An 11,957-nucleotide genomic window follows, 5' to 3' on the forward strand; every position below is an offset into this window, starting at 1 on the left:
TGCTGGTTTCTCATCTGTAAGAAACAGCGAGTCCGTTCCAATTGCCGCTAGACTGTCAGCCCGTTCGTTTACAGGGATACCGCTGTGGCTTGGTACCCACACGAAAATTGTATTTTGCTTTGCTACGTTGCGGATTTCCTGAACCCACGGATGACGAATCCTTTGCGCTTCCAAAGCCTAGAGCACGCTGGCAGAATCAGTGACGATGGCTTTCCGTGTAGAATCTACTTCCGTGATGGCCGAAAAGATCGCTGCCGCTTCGGCAGAGAAGATGGAAGTCATATCTGGAAGCCTTTTATTGAACCTTTGACTATATGTTTTTAGTATTACTTCTACGTGAAGTCAACGATTTACATAGTTGAAGATGCTAATTTCAAATAACAGACTGTAGTGGTAATTTTTATACGATAGATGAAGTAGATGAAAGCATAGAGTTGATAGTTCAGTTAGAGTGCGGCAGTGTGAATATTGCATATAGATATTAGAATAGCGAGCTAGGACAACTTTTAAGAAAGGTACAAATCGGTTTTTTCATCTCTCTTTACCAAACTCCTTCTTTGGAGAGGGACGGTGAGGGGTGCCCCCCCCCCTCCACCACCACTGGCAAAAAGAGATGAAAACCGACCCGCTCAAGTACCAACGGTGTGTTTGAAACAGTTCTACTGATTTTTACCACACTTCAGTTGTAACGTACTCTAATGGAACTATCAACTCTATGCTTTCATTTACTCCATCTATCGTATAAAAATTTCCACTACAGTCTGTTATTTGAAATTAGCATCTTCAACTATGTAAATCGTTGACTTCACGTAGAAGTAATACTAAAAACATATAGTCAAAGTACATAACTCTGGATGGGAGCATACCATCAATTACTGTCAATGGTCGAAAGGTACAGTAGCAGCACCTACCCCACCCGTGTCCCCTCGAGATCGTCAAGTCGACGATGACAGGAGCACATATCGTGGTAGGGGTAAACGATAGTTGCAATTTCCAAACCTACGACTGGATGCCTTCCTTCAAATAACAACTGAAGTGCGGTAAAAATCGGTAGAACTGTTTCTAACACACAGTTGGTACTTGAGCGGGTCGGTTTTCATCTCTTTTTGCCAGTGGTGGCGGGGGGGGGGGACACCCCTCACCATCCCTCTCCAAAGGGGGAGTTTGGTAAAGAGAGATGAAAAAACCGATTTGTACCTTCCTTAAAAGTTGTCCTAGCTCGCTATTCTAATATCTATATACAATCTTCACACTGCCGTACTCTAACGGAACTATCAACTCTATGCTTTCATCTACTGCATCTATCGTATAAAAATTACCACTACAGTCTGTTATTTGAAATTAGCATCTTCAACTTTTATTGAAGTTAAGCTGTGGACCGGAGACTCCGATCCCTACTTTACCGCTTGCCTTCGAGCCGTCCGTGTAGACTATCTGGTAGCCTCTGAATTTTGTAGATACTAGCTCACTGAAACGTTGTACAGCCGAGATTGAACCAGGATCTTTTTTTTTCGGATGTCCTTTAATTTCCATATAATACGCGGAGGGGCGGCGTCCCATCCTTCGTCCCGGATACGATGAATTGTTGATACCTTGGGAAGTTCCTGCTGGGTCAGGGAGCGCAGCAGTTTATTGGCCTCATCAAGTAGGAAGACTCCCTCATCACTTCCTTCTGTTCTCTCCAAAAAGTTCAGTGCTCTGGAACAGACCGCCTCGATGAAGATGTGTTTGAAGGGTAGAATGCCAGCTTCAATGCAGGCCGAGGGCGCTGGGGTGCATGGAAGGAGCCCTGAGACCGTTCGAATGCTGCGGTTGTATGTGGCGCTCAGCTTGTCGATTGTCGTGTCAGCCGCTCGACACATTGATGATTTCGGCACCGTATAACAATTTACTGTTTATGATGGCCTTTGCCACCCTTAGAGTTGTTTCCCGATTATTCGCCTGATGCCGACTGGTGATGAATTTAAGAAGAGAGATTCTGGGTTCGCACTCTTTTTTAGTAAAGGGCGAACACGAAATTATTGCGACACCGAAAATGTCATGCCAATTTTCTTATAAAGTTTAGAATCAAACCAAAATTTTAGGGTAGTTTTATACATATATTTACTTCAAAAATCAAAAGAAAAGTTAATCGATGGAGCCTTGAGTGTAAAATTGAACGCATTTTCGCTTGATGCCCTCCATCAAAGTCTATACAGTGTCATCCGGTACCAGTTTCTCAGTTTTTTTTTTCCATTTTCTTAACATGTCCTTCTCGTCTTTGACTGTCTTCTTGCTCTTCCGAAGTTCCCGCTTCATTATTGCCCAGTACTGCTCCACCGGGCGCAGCTCCGGACAGTTTGGCAGATTCATGTCCTTTGGAACAAAATGGACAGAATTGGCCTCATACCACTCCAGGACACTTTTAGAATAGTGGCATGATGCCAAATCTGGCCAAAATAGCGGAGCTTCGTCGTGCTGCGGCAAGAACGGCAAAAGGCGCTTCTCGAGGCACTCAGATTTGTAGATCTCGCCATTTACTGTGCCCTTTGTCACGAAAGGCTCACTCCTCAGTCCGCAAGAGCAGATGGCCTGCCAAATGAGATATTTGGAGGCGAACTTCGACATTTTCTTCTTCTTAAATTTGTCGTCCACATCGAACTTGCTCTTGCCGGTGAAAAACTCCAACCCCGGAATTTGCTTAAAATCGGCATTTATATACGTTTCGTCGTCCATCACACAGCAGCCATATTTTGTCAGCATCTTCTCGTAGAGCTTCCGTGCCCGAGTTTTAGCCGTCAATTGTTGCCGCTCATCGCGGTTTGGGAAGTTCTGTACCTTGTATGTATGTAGTCCAGCTCTCTTCTTTGCATTCTGGACGTAGCTATGCGACATGCCGATCTTTTTAGCCAAATCACGGCTTGAGACGTTGGGATTTGCTTTAATCATCCGCTTCACCTTTCCCTCCGTCTTTTTGTTCTCCGGTCCCGGTTTTTTTCCAGCTCCTTTGCCGTGGTCCAACGTCAACCGCTCCTGGAACCGCTTCAATACTCTGGAGACGGTTGAATGGTGAATGTTCAACATTTTTCCCAACTGCCGGTGCGACAGGTCAGGAAATTCCAGGTGTTTGGAAAGAATTTGTTCTCTCAACTCGCGTTGGTTCACCTCCATTTTCGTTGAATCGAAAAACACGACTTCGAGTTTGACAGCATGTACACAATACACATCAATGAGAAAGTGTGCAAAATTTGGTTGATTTTTACCCAATGGTAAAAAAGTTATGCCCTGTTGAATGTGTCGCAATAATTTCGTGTTCGTCCTTTAATCTCGCAGTGCTTGTTGAAATTCAATCGCCGGTCGAGATGCGATGTCAATCATACATCGGTCGAGATGAACTCGTCGTCGTCCGTCTTCGTATTGGTGCGATGTGTGCCGTTCCACTCATACGTCGTGTCCGACGCTTATCTGTCCGTTGTTCAAAAGCAAATGACGAAGAAAAGTAGTAGTGCTGATTACATTGATTGATTAGCCTACCTGGCTCTTCATCTTTGTTTAATTTGATATTCTAATTTAATATTTGCGTTTTTCAACTAGTTTTATTTGGGGATGTGTTTTATTTGAATAGAAAAAAGTGATAACCTACCTAACTACGAGTATAACTTAACCTAACGTGCTAGATCACGTATGATCTGATGATTTGATCTCAGACAGGTGTCTTTGAACCTTTCCAGGATGAATACTCTCCGTTCTTCTAATGTCTGAATTCCAGCCAGGAGGTGGATCTCAGAATTTCTAGTCCGCGGGGGACTGTTTAGGACCATCCTAAGGATCTTGTTCTGGATCCTTTGGAGTTTAAGATGATGGCTTTTTGCGCAACTCTCCCAGATTGGCGTACCGTACTGGATTACAGGAAAGATGATTTGTTTGTAGACAGCAAGCTTATTTTTCAAGGACAGGGTTGACTTCCTGTTGATAAGTGGATACAACGATCTTATCAAGATGTTGCACTTGGTTTTCGTTTTGTCAACGTGCTCCCTAAAAGAAGCTTGCTGTCTAGTGTTAGCCCGAGGTACACGACCTCTTTGAACCAGTCCACCACTGTGCCGTTCAGGCAGATCTTGTTATTCTCCGACGGAACAAGTCTGGGAGATTTAGAGTGCGGAAAGATAATGACCTGGGTCTTTGCCGCGTTGATACGGATCTTCCAGCTGTTGAAATATTCAGACAGGACGTCCAGGCCTCTCTGAAGTTTGGCAGTCAGAGCTCCGATGACCCTACCCTTGTAGACGATGGATGTGTCATCTGCGAACAGAGACAACGATCCACCATCAGGGAGAGCCGGCATATCGGAGGTGAACAGGTTGAATATGATGGGGCCAAGGATGCTTCCTTGTGGAACCCCGGCACCGATGTTGAAAGCATCCGATGAGATGCCATTCAGAGAAACTCGGAACGTCCTGTCTGATAGATAGTTGTTTATGATCTTCACTAGGAAGATTGGAAGACCGTACTGCTGCAATTTGAACACCAGGCCATCATGCTAGACATTGTCGAATGCTTTTTCAACGTCCAACAACGCCATGGCAGATGTTTTCGAAACAGACTTGTTCCGTCTGAGAATGTTTGTTACTCGAGTCAGCTGGTGGACGGTCGAACGACCTTTCCGAAAACCAAACTGTTCCTCGAGTAACAAGTTGTTTTTATCGGCAGATGTTAGGAGCCGGTGGTACAGTGCTCTTACGAACAGTTTTGATAACCCTGAGAGAAGGCTGATTGGTCGATAACTTGAAGGAGAGGACGGATCAGTGCCAGATGGCTGTAGAATCTGGAACTCAAGTGTTTGAGTTCCAGATTCAGTATGTTGTCGAAACCTGGGGCCTTCATGTTTTTAGATGGTTTGATATAGGCCAACAGTTCGTCAGCCGTAATCTCGGATTCTTCTGGAAAAATGTTAGGAATCTGAAGAAGATTGGTTGCATTTTCAGCAACCTCAGATTCATGAGGGCTGACGATGTTTCGTCCGAGATTATGGGAGCTGACGAAGTGTTGACCTATCGCGGCAGCCTTCTCTTCAGGAGTTATCAGATGAACCACTGGGTCGCCGGGACGATCCAGTGGGGTCAGTGGTGGAATGGGCCTAGGCTTGTTTTTAAGAATTTTTGTAAGTTCCCAGAAGGACTTAGCACAATCTGAGAGAGAGCGGATCTTACTAGCAAAATCGTTATTTCTGAGACCCACCATCCTGGCCTGAATGATCTTTGTTAATCGATTACAATTGGTCTTCAAGTTAGGCAGGCCAGTACGCTGGTACTGCCTACGAATGGTGTTACGGAGTCCAATGAAATCTTTGGTAGGACTGTCAAAGTTCAGAGTGTTAATCACCTGTCTGTATACTGGCTCGTGTTGTTTCCTGACACCGGTCAACATCTTCGGACGTCCCCGGTTGGACATCGTAGTCGACGGTCGATGGTAGTTCAGATATTGCGCCCAGTGGTCTCGATGGTAGTTGTCCCGGGAAGCTTCGAATCGGTTAACCGAGGATCCAACTTCGGCCACCACCGGGTTGCCTCTATGATGACACTCTGTTTTGGCTGGATCTGGCATCGTGCCATTACGCGGAACCGGTGATGGAGTGGTACGAAGCCAACGATGTTGTTTTTGTGCCAAAGGAAGCAAATCCGCCAAACTCGCCAGAACTTCGCCCAATAGAAAAATTCTGGGGGATTATGAAGGGGAAACTCCGGAAACCAGGGAAGATCTTCAAAAACGACAAGGATTTGACAAGAGTGGATGGAAGTGTGTAAGAAAGATGGCGTAAGTGTTGCACGGGATTTGATGGGTAGCGTTAAGTCCAAGGTGCGGGCATTTAGCCTAGGAAAGGAGATTGAATAAACCAACTTTGCAAAAAACCGAGGCAAAAACATAGCTAAGCCGTGTTTATTTATGCCCTGAGAGTTTAAAAAATATCCGACTTAAAATTAATTTTTGGTGATCATTTTTGTCTGTTGCATTTTTTTTTTTCGAGTACATTCTATACACAAACTTTACCTCCTCTACTTGCATCTCTGTTTTCTGTTTATAGCCGTACGACAGCACCCATTGATTTAACACACGGCGGCTCTTTATCCAGGATTCGCTCCTCTAGCCGCTGCCATAAATACTATCAAAGTTACACACCTGTGTATAATTCTATGGGGGGGGGGGTGCATCGCACTTATGAGCGGTGCGTTTCGACCGTCACATATTTTAGCTGTAATGAGTATGTTCAAACCTGAATGTCACTATCGTGAAACCGAGGGGCGAACCACTCATGTATTTTCGTTTCATCCAAACGTATTGGCGTTGACGGCATCGTCGAAAAAATTACTCTTCCAGCAAATATAAACTTTTTTATATGGTAGTTTTCGATGGAGTTAAAGGATAATACAAAGTCAGCCATGTTTCACGTACAGTCTGACGTTTGCTTATAGATGTTCTGATAGAAGTAAAGAGCTACAGAGTCGCCATCAACGCCAATTGGGGATACGTATTGATGCGTATTGATTAATTGAAATGCATTAATGCCATTTTGTGTAATAATTAGTATTTTACGTAATCGAGATTATTTATTTGTAGAAAATGCACTATTCGTGTCGTGTTTGTTTACATTTGTGTGTGAATGACATTTGCGAGTTAAAGGTTCCACGAAACAAGCCACGAGCCGGCGCCGGTGGTGTAATGGTAAGCGTGACTGCTTTCTCACCCCAATGGGTCTGGGTTCAATCCCAGCCAAGGTCGGTGGGATTTTTTTGAGGCATAAAAATCTTTGGTCACGACTTCCTTCCGAATGGAAGTAAAGCCGTTGGTCCCGGCCCATGTGTATTAAATGGGTTCGATATCCTACGCAGGTGTGGAAGCTGCCTTCCTGCACATTCGATAGCCGTTAATGGATGGCAATCGATGTCCGTCTGTGATTGGCACTTGATTGCGGAACAGAGACCGACCTTAAATAAAGGAAATCAGAAGAAGAAACGTATCGTTTCAAAACAAAAATGGAACTGCAACTTAATTTTTCACAATATGGCGGAAATTTTACATTGGTTCTTTTGAAAAATTACTCGGGTAGTATCTAATACTTGAGTAAAATTATCCATACTTTTGAAGAAGTTTCCAAACCCAAACCACTAATTTCAATGGAAGTGCGACCAATCATTGCAATCAACCAACCAGTCTAGAACCAGATTGATGAGCCGGAAATCATCGCTGGAAGGGGTTGGGCCGCTGGGATTGGGGTCACATGAATCGGTAGAAATAATTAATCACACGATGAAACAAATTACTTAACTAAACATAAATAACAACAGCAATTTTATCACATCACAGTGGTCTGCTCAAAGGTAGGAAGGTTGTTGGTACGTGTTTATTTATACTTTCCAGAGCGATGCACATGAAAGGCTTACCGTGACCAATTTCACACCCAAAGCCATGCCATCCGATTGGATTGGAGCGCCTCGTTCCCACGCGGATGATAATGTTGGCCACCTCCACCACCTAGTTGGTACTGCTGCCTATGACCAACCGAAGGCGATAATTGCTGGAGTGCAGATGGGGCCTGTCCGTTCTGTTTACATGTTACACAAACTCATATTTTAATATAAATTAAATTTTAGTGAAAAAATATGATAACGACTAATTACCGCGCGAAAATGATTTACATGTTTTGCGTTCAAAAGGTGATCTTTGTTTCGGTTTGGTGGGGACGCATGGCGTTTTAATTTTCTTGGGAAACACTTCCAAAACGAACGATAAAACAGTTAACTGCTCCAATGGACTTCAACTCTTTAAAAAAAAAAGCTCCGAGCCAGAACCTGTGGATCCGGAGCAGGTGTCCTACCGAAATGAAATCGAAAAACTTTGACAAACTGACCGTACTCAAGCGGCAGCAAATCAAGCAGACAAAGTTCTGCTACCTACCTATTTGTAAATGTCTCCACAAGGTTGGGTTCGGGTCGGTTGATGAATGGTGCTGACCCTGGTCATTATCGAATTCAGTTCTTGTCCTAGTTGTGGCAAAGAATTTCAAAGAACATCACAGAATGAATGCACGATACAAGACTAATAGGAGCTAACGGTTTTTTTTTTTTTGGCGTGTACAATCTAATAAAATTATATTATTGCCAATATTGCTGATTGCAACTGAAACTGGACAGATTGAATACTCTTAAAAGTGTAAAAAAAAGTGGACGTTTTCAGTCAAATAGTTTTGGTGTCTTCGGTGCACTTATTGCTTACTTGCTAAGGAATTAAAGATAACAAGGCGATTAGACGGAAAAGTGCACTTTTGTCACACTTTTTAGTAAGTGAAAACGCGCTTTTTAATCCAGTTTGGTGTGAATTGATCAATATAATTAATTACAATATGGGACGTTCACAACAGATGAGGGGGGTTGTTAAGTATCTTTACCCTAAAAAATCCATTTCATCTCAAAAACCAATTACAATAAATTTTAAAGTTTTTCGATTTTTGATAATTTGAATACTACTATGCAACTACAATATAGTCACCACATTGTCACCAACAGAATGTATTGCATTTTATTGATATTTTATTGCAATTGTATGGTTATTTTGATACGGGCAATCATCGATGGCATTGAAATCCATAACATGACATCCCATTCGGCTCTTGCTTTCGGGGTAAACTAAACGCGTTTAGCAGTGCTTCCCAAAAGTGGGAAACCGATATCGACACCGATTGCACAAAACTTTCTACGCCAAACCTCAACCCAAAGATGCAGTGCAGCAATGGCTTTACACGATATACAAAGAAGTAAATAGGAACCCAGCTAAACTGAAAGATAGGATCCACAATTCGGGACTCACCTCACCCCACTTTCAACTAGACCTGTGCGCCAACACCAAGACGTTTCCCCTTGAACTGACACTATCAACCGGTGGAAACTGCAATCGTATTCCACTCGTTATACCACAGAAACTAAACGATTTAAAATTGGCTCACTACTTGACTAGCATATTGGTCCCAAGTACATCGATTAACGTACCCCATTCTAGTCGAACTGCTAGTACTACACTATGTTTGTTTTGATTAGCTATGAAAGTTTGACAGATAAAATGGATTTTCCTTATTAGCCAAAAAGTTGAGCACGTTTCTTCGGGACCTTCTGGTCTTAGAGTTACCTCTAAGGACACTATCATTCTGTAAACCATGATCCGAGGGACACGCAGAACACTGTATTGAGTGATTTGTATTCGAAGTACTGTAGGAGCCTTCACGGTATTTAAAGAGAATTCACAAGTAATTTTAGAGAAATTAAAGTAATCATAAGTATTTAGGACTTCAGTTCGCTCTTAGCTGTCGACACAAACAACTGTGTGTTTTTCTCGATACGAGTCTAGCGATAGTCTGTTTTTCGATAGCAACGCTCATTGTTGCGGTGCTTGCTCATTGTTTGAAGTTCGTTCGCTTTTGCCGTTGCCCCCATATATATAGGTGTTCTAATGTGTCAAATTCATGATTCAGCCATGTTGAATTTTTGTATGGGACAGCGACCGAGTCTCGGAGTATGTAATTTTTTTGCTGGTGTCGAATGGAAACTACTATATGCGATTTACTCAAATTTGGGTTATTGAGCTGAACCCCGGAATTGAGAGGAAAGTACTTAATTTTGAGTAGTTCAAATTGCGGTTCTACAACAACTAGTCTTGTAATATTTCGTTCCACTTTCTTTGCTAAACGTTATCCTTATACCTGTTTTTACTTTACGAGGAAACATGGTTTGTCTGAAATACAATTATTTTCATACTCTGATCTTTCCTTGATAATTAATGATGTTGCTTGACTAGCAAATGTCGCGTTCGCAACTACAAGGGACAGTCCTAATGGGTTGTACCATAGAGGTAACTCTAAGACCACTGGGTCCCGAAGAAAATCATTATTATTTTTGGCTCACTCAGTACCAGAACAACGGTCCCAAGCAGTCCCAAGCTATTTCACTCACCCCTGCATGTTCTGCATGAATCCACACACCCCTGATGTTATCTGTCAAACTTTCCTAGCGAATCAAAACAAACATAGTGTAGTAATAGAATTTCAACTAGAATAGGGTACGTTAATCGTTTGCTTGGGACCAATAGGCTACTAAAGTGGTGAGCCAATTTAAAATCGTTAGTTTCGTATTGATTGTTGGTTGTACGCAATGGTGACGTAGGACTACGTATTCTTATATAACAAATGTTATTTATTAACTGCAGCATGAGCTTGTGTTTTGTGTAGGAATTGGAATTTGAGCGGGGTTCTCTCTGTTTATACTATTTAGTATGACTATGATTGCTCTGAAAAGACATGTTCATAAATTTAACTCTTTTGGGAAATCTTGATGATTCTGAGAAGGGCCGATGGTAGTACAGGCTTAAATCCTTTGGAAGATTATAATGACTTGTAGGCACCTGCATCAACAAATCTGACCAGACAATCGCATATTCTTCGGTTCAATGATTGGGCACTCGCAAGAGTCTCGTTTCGTCTGTTGCTGGACAGGGGTTGAACTGATGCCTGCGACAGGTTGGAAGGCCGCAGAATATCACAGTCCACCCAGCTAAAGCTCCTCCCCTTTTTAGTTTTCCTCGTTAAACTCCTTCTCTCAATCTTAGCCTTTAGCAGAAAGACGCTTTACACTTTTTTCGGCGAATTTGTACATCCTGTTTCACATCATGGATCTTCTCTATGCCTGTTCAGATAAATTAGTACTTTTATTTAGTTTCTCTTCTGCGCAAAATCCAACGAGTAGAAATAAGAAGGGTTGTCGGTTACGCGATCGAATAATTGGGTTATTTAACTTCGAAATGTATATCGATTTATATACATCATCTGATAGAACTTTGTTTTTTGAGGAGCACAACGATATTTTTATCGATCCCGTAGACATTATTCTTGATTTTTAAATCAATATTAAAAATTTTGATCGTTGACAGCTCGCTTCCATACAAAGTCTCACCAAGGGGCGCAAAGATGGTGATTTTTTCTAATGTAATCGTACTTATTTAAAATAGTTCCAGTGTACCAAAATTGATGAAATTTTTGGATTTCGGTTCCATTTTTAATGCAGATAACAAATATGTACTTACCTCAATAACCCTAAACAACCCAATTGAAAATTAGATAAATATTTAGTCGAATAGCTGGAAAAATCTTTACCTTTATAGTACGTTCATAGTACGTTCAAACGCTATGACTATGATAGTACGTTCAGCCTACAGAGTTATAACATAGAGGTAACTCTAAGACCAGCAGGTCCCGAAGAAACGAGCTCAACTTTTTGGCTCAGCTCTGGTACTATCTTCGGTCCCAAGCTAATCGATTCACCCTTCGAAACATACGAAAATCCACTAACCCCCCATTTTATCTGTCAAACTTTCATAGCGAATCAAAACAAACATAGTGTAGTACTGGAATTTTTACAAAATGGGGTAAGTTAGTCGATTTGCTTGGGACCAATAGGCTAGTCAAGCAGTGAGCCAATTTAAAATCGTTAGTTTCGTATTAATTGTTGGTTATAACATGTTATAGCGCTATCTTGATGGTGGTTTCTGTGTTGCAATTTTTTGACAACCGTTATAACATGTTATAACTAGTGCTGTGACGATATCGATAAATCCGATATTATCGATAAATATTGGGTCCAAATTATCGATATGATAACCGATGTTTCAAAATCCGATATCGACGATAATCTGAATTTAATATCGGTTTGCTGGTAGCACTGTTTATAAATATTGGCGATGATGACATTACTCTTTTTGCTGGCGATTTTGTCAGAAAGTGAAGGAGGGAAGATTTATGCTTTTTTCATTCACACATCAATAAAAAACAGTTGGTGCAAAGAGAGTTTCCCGGCTAAGCTAATGCCGTCAACGTCAACGCCAATTACGCAGCAGTGAAAGAGCCGACTATTGAGTTTTTGACACATTACTCTACCATT

Source organism: Ochlerotatus camptorhynchus, unplaced genomic scaffold, assembly GCF_037179485.1.
Source record: "Ochlerotatus camptorhynchus isolate MF236.1 unplaced genomic scaffold, CSIRO-AGI_Acam_v1.1 ptg000077l, whole genome shotgun sequence".
NCBI classification, from domain to species: domain Eukaryota; kingdom Metazoa; phylum Arthropoda; class Insecta; order Diptera; family Culicidae; genus Ochlerotatus; species Ochlerotatus camptorhynchus.